Source organism: Pongo abelii, chromosome 4 (assembly GCF_028885655.2).
Source record: "Pongo abelii isolate AG06213 chromosome 4, NHGRI_mPonAbe1-v2.0_pri, whole genome shotgun sequence".
Taxonomy (NCBI): Eukaryota; Metazoa; Chordata; class Mammalia; order Primates; family Hominidae; genus Pongo; species Pongo abelii.
In genome coordinates this window covers 106355002-106372351 of record NC_071989.2, presented here as the reverse complement: position 1 = coordinate 106372351, position 17350 = coordinate 106355002, and the positions used below count along the sequence as shown (strand labels likewise).

At 37.9% G+C, this 17350-nt stretch overlaps 1 pseudogene; it reads right to left on the bottom strand.

Annotated features, from left to right (window-relative positions):
* Nucleotides 1-4920: 4920 nt before the first annotated feature.
* Nucleotides 4921-13918, bottom strand: LOC100443849 (C-terminal-binding protein 2-like; annotated as a pseudogene).
* Between the last annotated feature and the right edge of the window lie 3432 nt (nucleotides 13919-17350).

Here is a 17350-nt window from a genome sequence, read left to right as displayed (position 1 = left end):
GCTGTATCATTTATTAGTATCTGTGTGGTATTTACTCTGTTTTTAAATTAAATTAAATTACATTTTATAGACACAGGATCTTGCTATGTTGCTTAGGCTAGTCTTGAACTCCTAACCACAAGCATTCCTCCTACCTCAGCCTCCCAAGTAGCTGGGATTACAGGCCTATGCCACTGCACGTGGCTTCAGATACTCTTTTAAAAAACACAATTTTGATGGTCTTTTCTCATAATTTATTATTAATTGTGCATTCTCTATCCCAGCTTTCTAATAATCAAATATGTTTTATAAATGAAGAGCCAAATATACCAGGTTGAGGGTAAACAGGGGCCTTTAATAACATTTTCCAGTGTGGCTCTGAAATGGCATAGGACTATCACAGCTCTTTGACAAAGTAGAAGACTTCTCTTACTAGGCAAAGACCTACTATACCTGGAGTACTCCATACTACTCTTTCAATCTTGCCATACTTTGATTTTAAATATAGCTAGCCTACTTGATACCGTGAGGCTATCCTTTACAAAGCTCATTTTCATTGAAATGTAGAAGCTGCTACATCATGTAGAAGCTGTTGGATCAGGGATGTATAAAGAAATATATAAAATTTAAGTAACATAAAGCCAGAAGGTCCTGGAGTCAGGCCTGCATTTGACTCTGGTTTGCTAAAGTCACCATGCATAGTCATTAAATGACTTTATCTTTTATTCTTCACAGATCTTGGACTATAACCCAGGATATTTTGAGTTTCTTAAGAAAAAGTGATTACTGTTATTAAGTAGAACGAATTCCTTTTCTCTTTTAAGATTTTTGGTTCCTAATGAGAACTATGAATCAGACTAAGGAGGACCTGATCCTGAGAGCAGCAGGCAGTTTCTTCATTCTTTGGAACTGGGCCAGGAGACTGTGTGCCTAATCTGCTCCAATACCATTCCTTTCTGTCTTTCACTGAAGCCTGAACACATTCCAGGAATTATGTACTAATTAATGTCAACACATTACAAATGAAGAAAGAAGGGAAATTGCTTGGACTCATTCTTGAGAAAATCTTCAGAAATTTGCTTCAGTTAAAGTTAATGTGTGTCTCAGGCAGCACTGAACCAAATCGTAAAATGCTGCTCATGTGGATGAGTGACCTGGAGGTGACCCTTTTGAGAGTCTTGACCAGCATTTGTTTCCATATCCTGTCTGTTTTGTCATGATACTGCTTACAACATCGATGATTGGTGGGATCAGAGAGGGCAAGAATCAAACTATGGCTTCATTAGCTCAAAGTTCTACAGGGCCTACACAAGATTTTAGGACATATTTTTCAAAATGACACTTTTCTTATTTTCATTCATTGCTGCTTTATGGATGTCAGGGAACAGCTTTTTAAAGAGTGAAACAAATAGATTGTTACATGGATTTTAGGAAATCTTCATCTTTTAATCAGAAGCAGATTTTAGATCATATTTATAAAATTAACAACCGAAGGTTAAAACCCAAAGGATCATTTTGAATGGCCATGATAATAAACGTACTAATATGTCATGTTTGATCGAAAGTCATGAGAATGAGTCCAATATGTGGGATACCAATCAGGGGTGAGACTGTATTGAGGAATGGCAGGCTCATTTTGCAGAAAAATTAGTTGAAGCTACAGTAAGCCACAGTGGGGTTCAATTTTGTGCTCGTTGCTCTTTAGGCTTCCTTATTATATTTTTCCACTTTATGAATGCCCTTGATGTGCACTTTACTAAACTTCACCTGATTTGCTTTGCTCAGGCCTTCAACTAACTAGAGAAGATGCTGTACTATCTAAGTTCTCTATCTCTAATGCTTAGCACAGCACCTGACACACAGGATGGCCCTAAATTGTTGAATAAATGAGGACTACAGAATAATGGAGACATCCCTATAATGCCACATAAAGTTTTGACCATACTAGTAAATAATTGGAGAACCCATTTTAGTGTGTAGATTTTAGAGTTAAAAAAACCCTTGATTCTGGTCCCAACATTATATGGTGTTGGATTAGTTACCCCCTTTAAATCTAAATTTCCTCATCTGTGAATTAGAGTTATTAATAGATTAATGGAGAAAAAGGAAGAAGACTATGACAAAGACTTGTTTGACCACATCAACCCCAGTGATTTTGCTGAAATACTGCCTGGAAGCTAAACATTGGGTACACATGGACATACAGAGGGAAATAATAGACCTTGGAGACTTCAAAAGAGGGCAGTGTAGGGAGGAGTGAGGTTGAAAAATTACCAATGGAGTATTATGTTCACTATTCAGGTGAAGGGCTCACCAGAAATATAAAGTTCTAGAAGAATTGGCTTTGGCTTCTAGTTAAACGCTGCCTTGATTGTTCTCTAACAGGCTTATTTTTTCTAAATCTTAATGTGATGGTTGGAATAAAAGGATTGAGAAGCATGCATTTTCCCTCTGTTTTCCCAAGCACCCAGCACAGACTACATTTTCTTAGCCATATTGTACAGGGATGAATATGGAACAACATGCAAATGAAAAAGTCATGATAAATATGGCTTATTAGAAAATTATCTTTTGAAACTTCCATCTACACATTTGCATTCTGGCAAATAATTGGCATAATTTCCATTGTGTTTTGGCAAAGTCCAAAAGATGAGAGAGCTGGGAGAGAATGAGAGCAATGGAGCAAAGGATGGCGGAACTCAGTCTGGAAAACAAGTAGATTAGAAGGACTGGAGAGAGAAGTCTCCTAGGAGAATAATTTGTTTCTAATAGTGATAGTATGGAGGGGGAGTTTTCTTTCTCTCTCTCTCTCTTTTTAAAGCTGAAAGCACAAAACACACTTTGAAACATTTAAAAGCTGAAAGAAATAGATTTTTTTAAAATTTAAGAATGATGCCATAAACTTATAAATTGTCTTATAGAGCATGCTTACAAGTGAAAGCCACATATTAGACATGTTAAAATAGCTATCTATGTGGATGAGAAAAAAGAGGGCTAAAAGGGAGTAAATATATAGATTAGAGGGAGCTTGCTCAGATGACTGGTGATCAAGAGCTTTGAATTGAATATGATTAACTCTTCGTACCTGTGGTCCGATAGAAACCCACTATCACCACCACCAAAACAACAACAAAACTGAAACACACTGTGTGATGATGCTAGTTTTTTATGGAAATGTGTTTCATTTTATACACTGCAAAATGATGCTTCAGGCTCTGAATTGCCTTGGATTCTTAGGTCCTGGTGTAAGTGTGAGGTATGTGTGCATGTGTAGTGTTTGTGTGTGCACATGCATGTGCATAGATACCTATTCTAACATATTTAATACATACTTTTCCTTACACCAAAGGAAAAGAAGAATAAAGACACCTGCACTTATATGTCTATCACAGCAATATTCACAATAGCACAGTCGTGGAATCAACCTAAGCGTCCATCACTGGATGACTGGATAAAGAAAATGTAGTTTATGTGTACCATAGAATACTACATAGCCATAAAAAACATGAAATCATTTCTTTTGCAGCAACATGGATGGAGTCAGAGGCCATTATCCTAAGTAAAATAACTCAGAAACAGAAAATTAAATACTGCCTGGACGCTAAACAATGGGCACACACGTACATAGAAAGGGAAATAATAGACATTGGGAATTTTAAAATGGGGAAGGGTAGAGAGGGGTAAGGACTGAAAAATTACCAATGAGGTATTATGTTCACTATTCAGGTGAAGGGCATACTAGGAGCCCAAACCTCACCATTACAAAACATATCCATGTAACAAACCTGTAAATGTACCCCTGAGTCTATAAAAATAAAAAAAATGCTGCTGCAGCAAAAAACACAATAATGTGTACTCCATTAAAATACAATTAGATAAGCAGTTGTTATAAGCTTGAAAAGTCTGCCTCTTTTACCAGGGTGAAAAAGTTGGAATCCATACATAGATAATAAAAAGGGAAGCATATAGGAACTTGTCTGAAATGTAAGACAAAGGAAGATAAAACACTATTTTTCTTTTTTTTTTTTAACAAATTTTAATTACTTTTTATTGAAAACTGCACTGAACGCTAAATTCCACCTTTTCAATAAGCAAATACAGTAATGGTAACTCACACTAAAACAAAACATACTTCTAATAGCCGTTATTTTTCTGTTTGGGACAATTTTAAAATTTTTCTTTTGTCACAAAAACAGGAATGTACCTATACAAAGGCTCAAAATAGGCCATCTTTTTAAACAAAAAGGCCATGATTCACAAAAGACTATGAATAGAACATGTAACTAGTTGATACAAATCTAATAGGATTTGTTAAAATCAGTCACATCTAATACATCTGAAGTGTTCTTGTATAAAATAGCACGTGAAGAAAAGAAGATTTTATCAATGTCTAAAAAAGTGGGTTTGTTCATAGACAATCTGACAAGTTACCATAAAACGTGTTTCCTGAGACATAAGGAAATGCAACATTTTTCTTCTTGAACCCTTTTAGCTCAAGACTTTCCACTCAATAAAATAGCAGAGGATCTGAAACTGAGAAAATATATTTGAGTACAAACAGCTTGTGGAGCTTAATACTTTTTTTTTTTGCATCATCAGAAGGTTTTACTGAACTTACAACCAACTTGCCCGCTCAGTATGCAGTTCAGATGTGAGACGCTTCTTTGTACAGGAGCCTGTACTGTCTTCAATCCTATGTGTGCAGGTGTCTACCACAGGCAAGCAGTTTTCTCCCCATTTTGTAGTAATGTGATTTTCCTATTAGCAAAAAAGAGGTCACCAGCCCCTGTAGACTTAAGGGACCCAAGTCACAGGATGGGGATTTCCTCTTAATATTTTTTATTTTGTTGTTTGAACTCTTGATGCAACATTGTAGAACAGGGTGTTCAGGACCTGCTGTGCCCAAGGGACTGATAAAGAAAAAGCTCAATTTATTCTTTGTGATTTGATGCACAGATGAAAAACTTAACACACAATAACAGAAGTTGGTCGTTAATAAATCACATCCTAGTCTTTCAGCGCTTCCGTAAGCAGACGACATCTTCAGTTTTCTAGCTCTTGTAGTTTTAACACTGCAACATCAATGATGCATATGCCCAGAATCAGTTACAAAGACCATCCGATTCTTTTTCTCTTAGTTCATCTATTTTTCACTGTCTCTTGGTCCCAAGTGTATCTGAGTGATTACCTTCCGGCATTCTCTGCTATTGCTCGTTGGCGTGCTCTCGATTGTCCCCGTGTTTTGTGGGCTGGTTGGGAGAGGGCGCTTGGGAAGGATGTACCACTGTCGGGAGGTTGTGAGTCACTGGGATGCCTCCAGGGATGATCCCTTCCATGGCTGCAGGAAGTCCTCCTGGAGCCACACCCACGATGCCTGGAGAATATCTGTATGTGGCACCATTGAGTTTAGGATGAATTGCTTGCTGGTCTATTACTGACCAAGGCGCTGATGTGACAAAGAATTCCTTGTTCACACAATTTCTTAAGCTTTCTGGGATGCGACCTGTGATGGCTCGGCGGATCTCGGTGGCAGCTGCCTCCCTCATCTCCAGTGACGCCTGCTCGCTGTACCAGGCAGTGTGAGGAGTGCAGATGAGATTCAGGGCATTTTTCAACGGACCCTGAGCAAAGCTGAAGGGCTCCGACTCATGCACGTCGAGGGCTGCCCCTCGTATCGTGCCCTCCTTGAGGGCTTGTGCTAAGGCTTTCTCGTCCACCAGGCCACCAAGGGCTGGGTTCACAAAGAATGCTCCCTGCCTCATCTGCTTTATGGTAAAGTCATTGATGAGGTGGTGGTTATGTTCGTTGAGATTGCAGTGCAAGGAGACGCAGTCGCTCTGATACAGCAAATCCTGCAGGGTGTAGACCCTCTGCACGCCCAGGGACCGCTCGATCACATCCTGCAAGTAGGGGTCATAAAATATGACGCTGAATCCAAAGGCCTTGGCTCGAACTGCAACGCCTGTCCCGTGCGACCAAAGCCGATGAGGCCCAGCGTCTCCCCACGGATGCGGGCCGCTCCCGAGGCCACCTCGCGCATCTGCTCCACGCTCTGAACTCGCGGGCCTTCCCGCAGTGCCTGGTACAGCCATGTGTTCCTCTGGTAGAGATTGAGGATGTGGCAGAAAGCAATGTATAGAGTGCTCAACCAGAAATATGGATCATTGGTTTAAGAATCAGAAGATTTAGGTTATGTCAATCTGGCTGTCTCACTCTATCAAAGGATTGGAGCAAGCAAATACAGTGTTTACTTCCAATGGAATAATGAGATTGTGGTCACAAAACGATCTTAAATATTGGACTATATTTACTACGTTTGATATTGCTGACCATTTTATTTCATGTTCGATGAGTTTAAGGTACTCCCACAAATAGGCATGGAGGTATGTGTGTTTTGGTGGATGCACACACTCAGCCTCTGTGCGCTGTTACACTATGAAGTTTCCCTCTCCATCCATTCGCTTACTCAGAGATTCAAAAGTTTAGAAAATTTATCCCAAAGGATTATGCCAAAGGCTGTGATATGAGCTTACAAATAAAATGAGGCTGGGCCTGTTCTGTGCCCTTTTGGCTGTAGGCAGCAGTTGCTTGTCACCCACCTTCACTTTAGTGTTTTCTTATTGATTGCATTTCTTTTCTGACTCTTTCCTCATAAGAGACCCAGAGAAAGAGAGAAGGGAAAGGGTAGGAGGTTGAAGTGTAGGGGAAGAAGGCCATTGTGACATTATTAAGGGCACAGCCAGCTTACATCACTTGCAGGCTGGTGGACAAGTGGTATGGAGAAGGCGCAACTGCCCTACCAAAGCCAGAACTCACAAGCCTGTTTTACTCCTGTGTATGTAGCCACCTGCCAACTGAACATTGGAGAGTCTTGCCTAATTGCATATTTTTGGCTCAATTCTACTGGCTTAGGTGTTTGAGGAAGAAAAAGATCCCTTCATATGCAGCCTTCTGTATGGAAAATGAGAAATCAGACAGCAGCAATGAAACTTACAAATTCAAGGAGACTTTTTCATGAATAAGATTCAGGATATTGAAGATAATTCAATCAGTTCAGGATGGAAGAAATAAGTACATTCTTAAACTCGTGTAAGAGTGTGTCCTCATTACACTCAATAGTGTGTCCTCATTCAATATAAGAATAAAAGCTTAGATCTAGATTTTAAAAAATTATTTTTATTGTTTATGTTTCTAATACAGAATTAGATATAACAGTTGAATTTATTGAATAAGTTTCTTAGCAAAATATGAGCATGGAAGATTCCATAAACAGTTCCACTTAAAGAAACGTTGTCCAGAGACTATAAATTGATACACAATAAACTTTCTTAAAGTCAATATGCAAATAGATATTAAAAGCCTTAAATTTTTTTTTTGCCCTGGACACAAATTCTATTTCTAAAAAAGTATTCTAACAAAATTAAGGTTGGTACAATGCAGGCTTTTTTATAATAGAAAAACATTTAAAGTCCCCAAACAGGAGAGTAGTTATGAAAATGATTTTCACTTCTACACAATGAAAATACATGGCCTTAATCAATAATGTTATAAAAAATATTTATTGTGGTGGAAGAATGGTCAAAAATATTAACTTTGAAATAAATGGCCTATATAACTGTTTGAATAACATGTCAATTTTGTGAAATAGAAATGTGGAAACACCCATAAGGGCTAGGAAAGACATTCAGCAAAATGTAAAACTTATTTTTCTTTTCATGCCTTTTTATAGTTTCTAATTTTTTTCTTTGGATGCCTTCTTATGTGAATAAATATGATCACACAAATGCTACTGACAAAAGACTTATTAATGTGTAAAAGCCTGTCTGTCCAGGAGCCCGATGATTTGGTGAAACTCAGATGTGCTCCATGTGATATGTCGTTGGCATGGAGAGAGGTGCATTCAATGAACAGATGCTCACATGTCTCAGGCTTGCACTGCTCGGGGATTATGTATGTAAAATGATGAATTAGAATTGACTACAATCCTAAGGAAGAATGGTCCTCCTCAGGTTTGCAGTCTTGCCTGTCACCCATTACCTGATACTCACATATAACATAAACGGTCACAAACAATAAATCCATGAAATGAAAGGCACCATTACATTGCTGATAATGAGGAGAGGGGTCTGAGCTTAAATTGGCTACCCTAACCCTGTATTTCCTGATTCTGATGCAATTGAACCCTCAAGTTTCTCATATTAAAATGATTTACATAACATATTTCTAGATATGTACAGAAGCATAAGATAAAACAATGTTTTATAGCTAAAGTAAGCAGCTGGATATCATTTTGTTTGATTAGTATAGAAGAGTGGAAGTTCAAACATAAACTGAAATGACTACCTCTTTGTTTAGCTATCATAGACTGTTTCTTTATCACAGTCATATGCAATCCATTGGAAAACGTAGAGGCAATAACAAACACAGCACCAAACTCTATTATCATAAGCATTGCTCCAATTCATAATCCCTATATGGCTATCTCTTTAGGATCAAGGTAAGAGGAACAGCTTCCTACAATCTACTTTCTGTTATATTGTACAGGGGTTGTTGAAGGCAGATTCAAAATAAGTATTCAAAGGCATACTCACGGACAAAAGTTCTCCACGTACTCTCATTTGGGCCATGAGGATGAATAATCTCAGACAAATCTGCATCTTCGCACACCTTAATAAACAGCCCTTAAAACTAGAGTTTACAAATGGCATGTATTTCTTGCATGTTGCCTTACATTTGGAAATAATAAAGTAAATTCAACCCAGTTAATGAAAAAGTTCAAAATAATAGAGTTTGGGTATAATTTTTTTTTATGTAAAATGAAAGAAAAACATGTTTTTACAAAACACTTTTTATTCTTTTGTTACTTGAGAGAAATATTTTGCTACTGTTCATAGGACTACTTCTACTTTTGTGAAAATAGCCAGTCATGACAGAGTGCTTCCAATAAAGAAATTAAGAGAGTCAAATGAGAACCCTAATGAAATGGGGGAATGTTGAGATTTCAGACTTCTTTTCATCACATCTCTGATTTCACACAATAAAAAAAAAGACTCTATTCTAGTTAAATATCCTAGCATCAATTGTAAAATATCAGATGATTGCTGGTAAGGTAAAGTGTTATCAGATTACCAAACACTTGCCATGTGTGTTTGACTGACAATTTTACAGCAGGTGTACTGAAATATATTTTGCTTAGCAACTAATATTAAGAAGAAAACTTTCTGAATATGTCATGGTTGTGAAAACAGGTACAGGGAATATGGAAAAAATTTTACTCTGAAAGGACAACAAAAGTGGGCTTCAAATGAACAGCTTGAAAGTAAAGTATGCTACTTCATCTATTAATAAAAGCAAAGAAAATTTTATATTTCTAAACAGTTGTGTTGATCCCAACAAAAATAAATGTTGCCTTCAGTTACCAGGGATAACTCAATCAACTAATTGAGTTAGAATAATTTTTCTTTAAAGATTGTTATTTAAGTCTAAGAACACTTTTATTATCACTACAGCATTCTGTTCTATTTTGATTTTTCTGTACTAGTGATGGAGAAACTGGTTTCCAGCTTCATCCATTTCCCTGCAAAGGACATGAACTCATCCTTTTTTATGGCTGCATAGTATTCTATGGTGTATATGTGCCACATTTTCTTTATCCAGTCTATCATTGATGGGCATTTCGGTTGGTTCCAAGTCTTTGCTGTTGTGAATAGTGCCACCATAAACATATGTGTTCATGTGTCTTTACAGTAGAATTATTTATAATCCTTTGGGTATACACCCATTAATGGGATTGCTGGGTCAAATGGTCTTTCTGGTTCTAGATCCTTGAGGAATCGCCACACTGTCTTCCACAATGGTTGAACTAATTTACGTTCCCACCAACAGTGTAAAAGCGTTCCTATGTATCCCCATCCTCTCCTGCATCCGTTGTTTCCTGACTTTTTAATGATCACCATTCTAACTGCCATGAGAGGGTATCTCGTTGTGGTTTCGATTTGCATTTCTCTAATGATTAGTGATGATGTGCTTTTTTTCATGTTTGTTGGCCACATAACTGTCTTCTTTGAGAAGTGTCTGTTCATAAGCTTCACCCACTTTTTGATGAGATTTTTTTTTCTTGTAAATTTGTTTAAGTTCCTGTAAATTCTGGATATTAGCCCTTTGTCAGAAGGAAAGATTGCAAAAATTTTCTCCCATTCTGTAGGTTGCCTGTTCACTCTGATGATAGTTTCTTTTGCTGTGCAGAAGCTCTTTAGTTTAATTAGATTCCATTTGTCAATTTTGGCTTTTGTTGCCATTGCTTTGGTGTTTTAGTCATGAAGTCTTTGCCCATGCCTATGTCCTGAATGGTATTCTCAGCAAACAAACACAGAACAGAAAACCAAACACCACATGTTCTCACTCATAAGTGGGAGTTGAACAAAGAAAACACATGGACACAGGGAGGAGAAGATCACCTACTGGGGCCTGTCAAGGGGTGGGGTGCTAGGGGAGGGATAGCATTAGGAGAAATACTTAATGTAGATGACTGGTTGTTGGGTGCAGCAAACCACCATGGCATGTGTATACCTATGTAACAAACCTGCACGTTCTGCACATGTATCCCAGAACTTAAAGTATAATAATAATAAAAAAAGACCCCCCAAAAAACTGGTTTGTACAATCTTTTGAAATCTTTATTCAAACATAAACTGCAGGAAAGAGTTAAGAAAAATGGAAAGTCATTATCTTTTTCAATCTTGCAGAAATTGTATTTTAGACTTTTTAATAAACACAACAAATAATGACCATATCCTTGAACTAACAAAACAGGTGAAACTGGCGTTTTTCATCATAAACTTTAAGATGCACTCAAAACCCAAGTTAGGACAGTGCCAGTGTAATTCTCAGGTGTCAGTTGGGAAAGGTTCCTGCAGCTAAGAATTAAGTTTATTTTTAAATTTTTTTACCCAAATATACATTCTCAGGCCTAATTTTCACATCCATTCTTTTGCTTCTGATTGGCTCTGGCAACAATAGACTTTAACAAGAAAAAGTTTTTTTTTTGGTTAAAACTACTTAAATTAAATCACAATGTGGTATAGAAATATAAAAACCTATCTTTTTTGTTTGAAAAATACTAGAAAAGTCTTTTTATCATTTAAACAACCTTGTAGATCAAGTGACTACATTTCAAGTTAATCACCAATGAATAAAAATGAACTGCAATTTTGAGGGTCTTCTTCCGTGTTAGTTTCTACCTAATATTTTGCAGATTTTTTTTTCCCTAAAGTTATTCAGCTTTGACTCACATACAGTTATCAGCCTGGCACAGGAGCTCCCAAAGAATGATGCATTCATTTAGTGGCCTCTGTCTTCTTTCTAAGCAACCTGAGAGGAACAACTGTTTAGTCTCTTTTCTATGCTATTCTTTGACTCAGTGGGAAGAAACTGGCCTCTGGACCTCTCTTCCTGGCCTGCCTCTTTCTAACCTTCCCAGTTCAGTGTGAGGAACGCAAAGAGATTGATGAGCCTGGGGTACACCTTCTTCCACTCAGCAGTGCACAGCTGGGAAGGAAGGCAGAAAAATTCTGCTCACAGACCACACAAAGTACTCCCTACCAGGCCACAGCTGTGACCAGCTAACAATTCTTCCCCTGACACCCAAGACCCATATTTCATAGTCTAAGAATAGATGAGCTTACACTGATCAAGAGTGTAGGAGGTTGACATGGCTACCCTCAGATGGCTGGGGCTCAGATGCATAAAGATGTCATGAGATCTGGTTTTAATTGAAATGCAAGCATTCACCACGTGGTATTTTATACACAGGGCCATTTTACCTTATATGGGTAACAGTATATATTTTGGCAATGTCACAAAACAAAACAAAACAAAACAGTGAGTATGAGTTGGAACAAAAACTTATCAGGATCTGTAGAAAAGAATTATATCTAATTATTATATAGAAACATGATATTCATATTTTTGACTATTATACAGATTTAACATGCCAGTGTAAAAAATTATTGTATGATTGATTGCTATTTTATCCATTTGTAGTGAGGTGATACTCCTAGAGCTAAATTTTCTTGTGATTGACATGTTAACAACTGAGAAATTTCATTTTGGTATTTTTTATTACCTTTTGGCACTAGGATTCCTTCTTTGAGAAAGTCTGAATAGTAAAACAAAACTGCTACAATATTTTTATTATCATAGTACCACAAAGTAAACATTGAGAAGTGACTCACCGTCCAACTGATGTAGAAAGATCAAAGAAGACTCATATCATATTTTAACCTTAAATAAAGGCTTGTGTGGAGATAAAAATTAGAACATCAGATCAATCCTAAAATACAACTTATTTAGTCTATTTCTCCCTTTCAAGGTTTAAAGTAGAAAGCTTTCACTGGCAAATTAGTCCAGATGTTGTCTTAGAATAAAATCCAACTTCCATTAGGAAATGATATTTGTTTTTAATTTCTAACAGAGCTGTACCTTCTCTTGACAAAATGTGAGACCTTCATATTTGCAAATGTGCTGCTGGTGTATGGAGCAGGACTGAAACTTGACAGTTCTATTTTATGCAGCCTTTGTAGAAATGTTTTTTAGGTGGGCATATTGCAAGGTAAAATGCAAATACAGTCTGGCTTTATTGTCAGTAGAGGAATAGTTGTGCCCTTGGATATAGCTAATTATGTCTGTGCCTTTGACAAGAGGAGAATTTATAGTTGAAGCAGTGTCCTTTCCTGTCCTGCACAGAGCAAATCTCACTTTGCTGTGGCCACACACTTTGCCTAGACATAAAGTAGGCTACATAAACAGAGAAGGTAAGAGATATGACAAATAATTATCTTACTTATCTGCATATTGTTGATTAATTGTTGAGTAATTAAAAGCTTTGTTCAGTGATCACTGTGATCCAAGTCTGGATAAACTTGATATTCAGCTTCTGGGCAGTTGTGAGAACATGTTCTAGATCACTCTCACACCAGATGTTGGGTGCTTCTCTGAGAGGCTTCATTGTTGACTCAACAGAATTCAGGGCATCTTCAGAAACCCTACGTTACCTGGATGACACTTGTCAGTCTACACGGGGGTTGAGGGGAAGGGGGATAGATCTGTAATTGCTGTCCCCAAAGAATTAATTATAACCAGGCGCGGTAGCTCGTGCCTGTAATCCCAGTACTTTGGGAGGCTGAGGTGGGCGGATCACAAGGTCAGGAGTTCGAGAGTAGCCTGGCCAATATGGTGAAACCCGATCTCTACTAAAAAATACAAAAATTAGCCGGGCATGGTGGCATGTGCCTGTAGTCCCAGCTACTTGGGAGGCTGAGGCAAGAGAATCACTGGAACCCAGGAGGTGGAGATTGCAGTGAGCTGAGATCATGCCACTGCACTCCAGCCTGGGTGACAGAGTGAGACTCCATCTCAAAAAGAAAAAAAAAAAAAAAAAAAAAAAGAATTAATTATAAAATCTAAGTGTTATTTAAACTTTGCCACGGATGTGACTTAGTTATAGTCACTTTTGCCTCATTTGTCCAAGGAAGAGGCAAAGACAAAAACAAAAACAAAAACAAAACCCTTAAGTGTAAGAAGCTATCACAGATTAGAGCAAAGAGGGTCACCTGGGGTAAAGAGGGCAGCAAAGCCCAGCTACAGCCAAACCATCTTCCCTCATGGTGAGTGTCACTCTTTGGGACAGTGCTCCTTGCCCCATTTATCCTCTGATAGCTCATAAACTTTAATACCATCTGCTTCCTCATGCTCACCCTGCTCTTAGGTACCTGGATTCTGTTTCTGAAACCTGGTCCTCTTCAATGACTGGATTCTTGTCTGCAGAATTCACTCTCATAGTCATCAATTCTCTGGCCTCAACTCCCTTCTGACCACTAGACTTCATCCTGGAATTCTGCCACTGGATCCTTTTCTGACCACTTTCTCTTGCAAGATTCATTCCTCACTGTCTGCCACCTAATCTAGAACTCAAAATATGGAGGTCAGTGCCTCCACATGGAACTTTTATGCAGGTCCAGCTCTGGTCTGAGCCCTCAGTTGGGTGTTGACATCAGGTTTGAAACCTTGCATGGGTCACATTGATTCAACAAAAGGAATCTGAGTAGATGGGTTGGGCCTCCAGCTGTAGGCCATGCTGCGAAGCTGTGGCTCTGGTGCTCCTGTAGTTATGTGAGTGTGAGTGTATGAGAATGACATTGAAGGAGTGTATAATAGGGAGAATGAGTGTGTATGACTATGGGTGTGTTAGAATGTGTGTGAGTTAATGTGCGCAAGTAGGAAGTGAATACACCAAGAAAGCCTTTGCTGGCAGCAAAGTCTGAGAGAAGTGGTAGACCAGAAGGATCATTAGACTGGAAGATAAGTGACCCAGGTTCTATTCCTGCTTCTGTTACCACTGTGCGGTGGGACTCAGAGCAATCCATTTTCTGTTTCTTTGATCAGGATATGAAAAGTCCTATAACTCAAGTTACTACAAAAAGTAATATAAAATCTCTGTCATGATTCCACTTAGTCTGCCTAACTGTATTTTAGAAGTTGAACAGAGAGCTGGCTATTTTAGAGTAGAACATAGAGAGGAGACTAATGTTGAGAAACCCAAAGACAGGCTCAAGTCCCCTTGTCACACACTTTCTGGATTACTGTTAAAATAGTACAGGAATGGAGACTGAACAAATACTGGCCCCACCCTGGGTTAAAAGTGGACATCTATGGTGATTACATGATGTCAAAAGGAACACAAACTCCCCAGTCTTCCTTTGTTGGCCCCTTGACCTGGAATGTCCCTCTCTTAAATTTTCCTGAAATGCAGACATAGGATTAAATCTATCTCCCTCTCTTCTTGATTTAAAAAGTGCTTCAACTCTTTAATAAAAAGAACAGGGTGAACAGGAGACTTTCCATGCCATCTTAGTTTGAGAGTAAATGGAACATGGCCCTGAGTGGCCTCCAACAATTATAACGAAGAAAATAGTCTTGGCACACTTTTCTTCTTCCATTGACTGTATTGAAGGCGTTTACAGACATCTACATAGAAGGCAGGTCCGAGAAACAACAAACATTAAGCAATCTTCTCTTTCTTGGCTGCTAAAAATAAATAGTAATTTAGCTGCAGTGCTGTGTGAAGACTCAAACCAAAACCAGAGGCAAATGTAAATGTCCCCTCTTTTAATAAGAAGTCATTAATAAGTTCGTATGTCTCCATTCTAACTCAGGTTGGGCAATGAGATGATCAATTTAAAGCAACTTAGATGAAAGAGAGAAGCAGATTTGTAAAGCAAATATACTGGAGGGTCATATCCTCCTGTCTCCATCATTTGAACCTTAGACCATTAATGCAAGAAGGGATTCTCAAGATGAACAAGAACAAATATGAGGAAGATCTAGGAGACTGGGGCTCAAGGGGTTAAAATGACAGCTACAGGATCACCAGCAGTTTTGGGCTATGATCTTCTGTCTCTCAGTTTGAAGCCTTTGCCACTATTGTCTGTTGTTTGTGATGTCATTATGCTTTAGAAAAGTCAAACATTTTTCCCAGGGTTGAGTTTTTAAGTAGAAATTACTGTGGCATTTCAACATTCCTTTTAAAAAGTTCTTTCCTTAGTTTGACATCTATTGTCTTTGCAGGATTTCCCACCTGTCCCTCTCCTCTCGACCTCAGGCTTTCCCAACAACAAAAGTGTATAGCTCCTGCCTTCCTTTTCCTCAGAGACTCCCCCTCCCTGAGCATCTTCAGTTTCTTTCTTGGTGTCTGGTTGTCCCCTTTTTTCTCTCCAGGCACATGGTAGCATTTCCAGTTCCTAAACTCTCCATGCACAGCTCAATTGTCCTGATTTCCAGAGAGTCATTTACATCTGTGGTTCCCAAAGTGTGACCCCCAAACCAGCAGCACCACACCACCTGGAAACTTGTTAGAAATTCAAATTCTCAGATCTCAGACCAGATCTACTGTACTGAAAACTCTGAGGATGAGGCCAGGTAGTCTGTTTTGGTAAGCCCTCCAGGTGATTCTAATCCCTGCTCTTGTCTGAGAACCACTGATCTACGTTATTTTCTGGTAGCATGAGCTCAAGCATGAGGGCTCTGTGTAGGACTCCTTGTGTTCAAATCCTACTTTCTGGCTGTGTACTTTGGGTAAATTACTTAACCTCTCCCTGCCTCATATTACCCATCTGTGAAATGAGGCTAAAAATAGACTTTGCCACAGAGATATGTTGTTGTGAGGATACAGTGATAACAGTTATGTATGTAATGTACTTAGCACAGAGCAAAGCCTGGGAAATGCTAAAAAATATTAGTGCTTGTTCTTTCATAAGATACTTCTGCTCACAGAATATGAAATGTAAAACACTTTCCTTTCCGTATCATACCTTCATGAAACTTGTAAACAAATATTAATCAATAGAGATACCATGTTACTTAAGATGTAAATTGCATTCTGAATCAGGTTCTGATATTATCAGTTTCTATGAAATTACATTCATGTATGCATGTAAATAGTTATATGAATATTTAATTTGAATACTTCAACAGGCAAAAAAAAAATGATGACACAAAAATTCAAAAAAATCAACTTAGAGAAAGCCATTTTATTGGCACATAGGAGTAAACTCAGAAACAGGTTTACAAGTTTGTTCTTGTAGGATCTGATACCTTTAAAGGAAAACACATATACACAGTTTTTTTTTTGCTAGTAATAAAGCACCCTGGTCTTTTTCGGTCTAGGGCAACTGTAAACTTGCCAGTACAGAATGTCCTTGAGGTAAAAAAGCAAACTCAACTATTAGAGTGGGACTCCACAGGCAACTCTTCAAATATGAATATGCTTCATTTTTCTTTAAGTGATATGAATTCATATTAATTGATAATACTAAATATTCAGTCACAATTGCTGCTATACTTGCAATTATCATAAAGAATGAGTTCATACTTCACATATAAAATGATCCACATATATTTCAAAAAGTAAAGTTATAGAATTTCTTTACTAGACCATTTATATATAAGATCTCCTTACCCAATGCACCCAATGCTACAATGTAGTTCTTTCCCTTCCATGCAAATTTCAATCCTTTAAAATATCATATATTATACTTTATTAAAAATCTAAACACATTATTACTTCCACAATGAAGAGAGCCATTAATTAGCAGAGACCTTTCTAAGTAATACTCAAATTTTAAATGAGATATTATTTTCTAGAATGGTAGTTGTCGTTAATAGATACTACAATTTTAGAGTTCATGTTACCTGGAACATATGTACAGTGTATGGTCCTAGTGAAATGGCTCAGACCTGTAGTAAAAATAAAAAGCCTGCCCAGAAAGAAACTTTTTAAAAGACAGGGCAAAAACTTTATGTGCATAGCATTTTT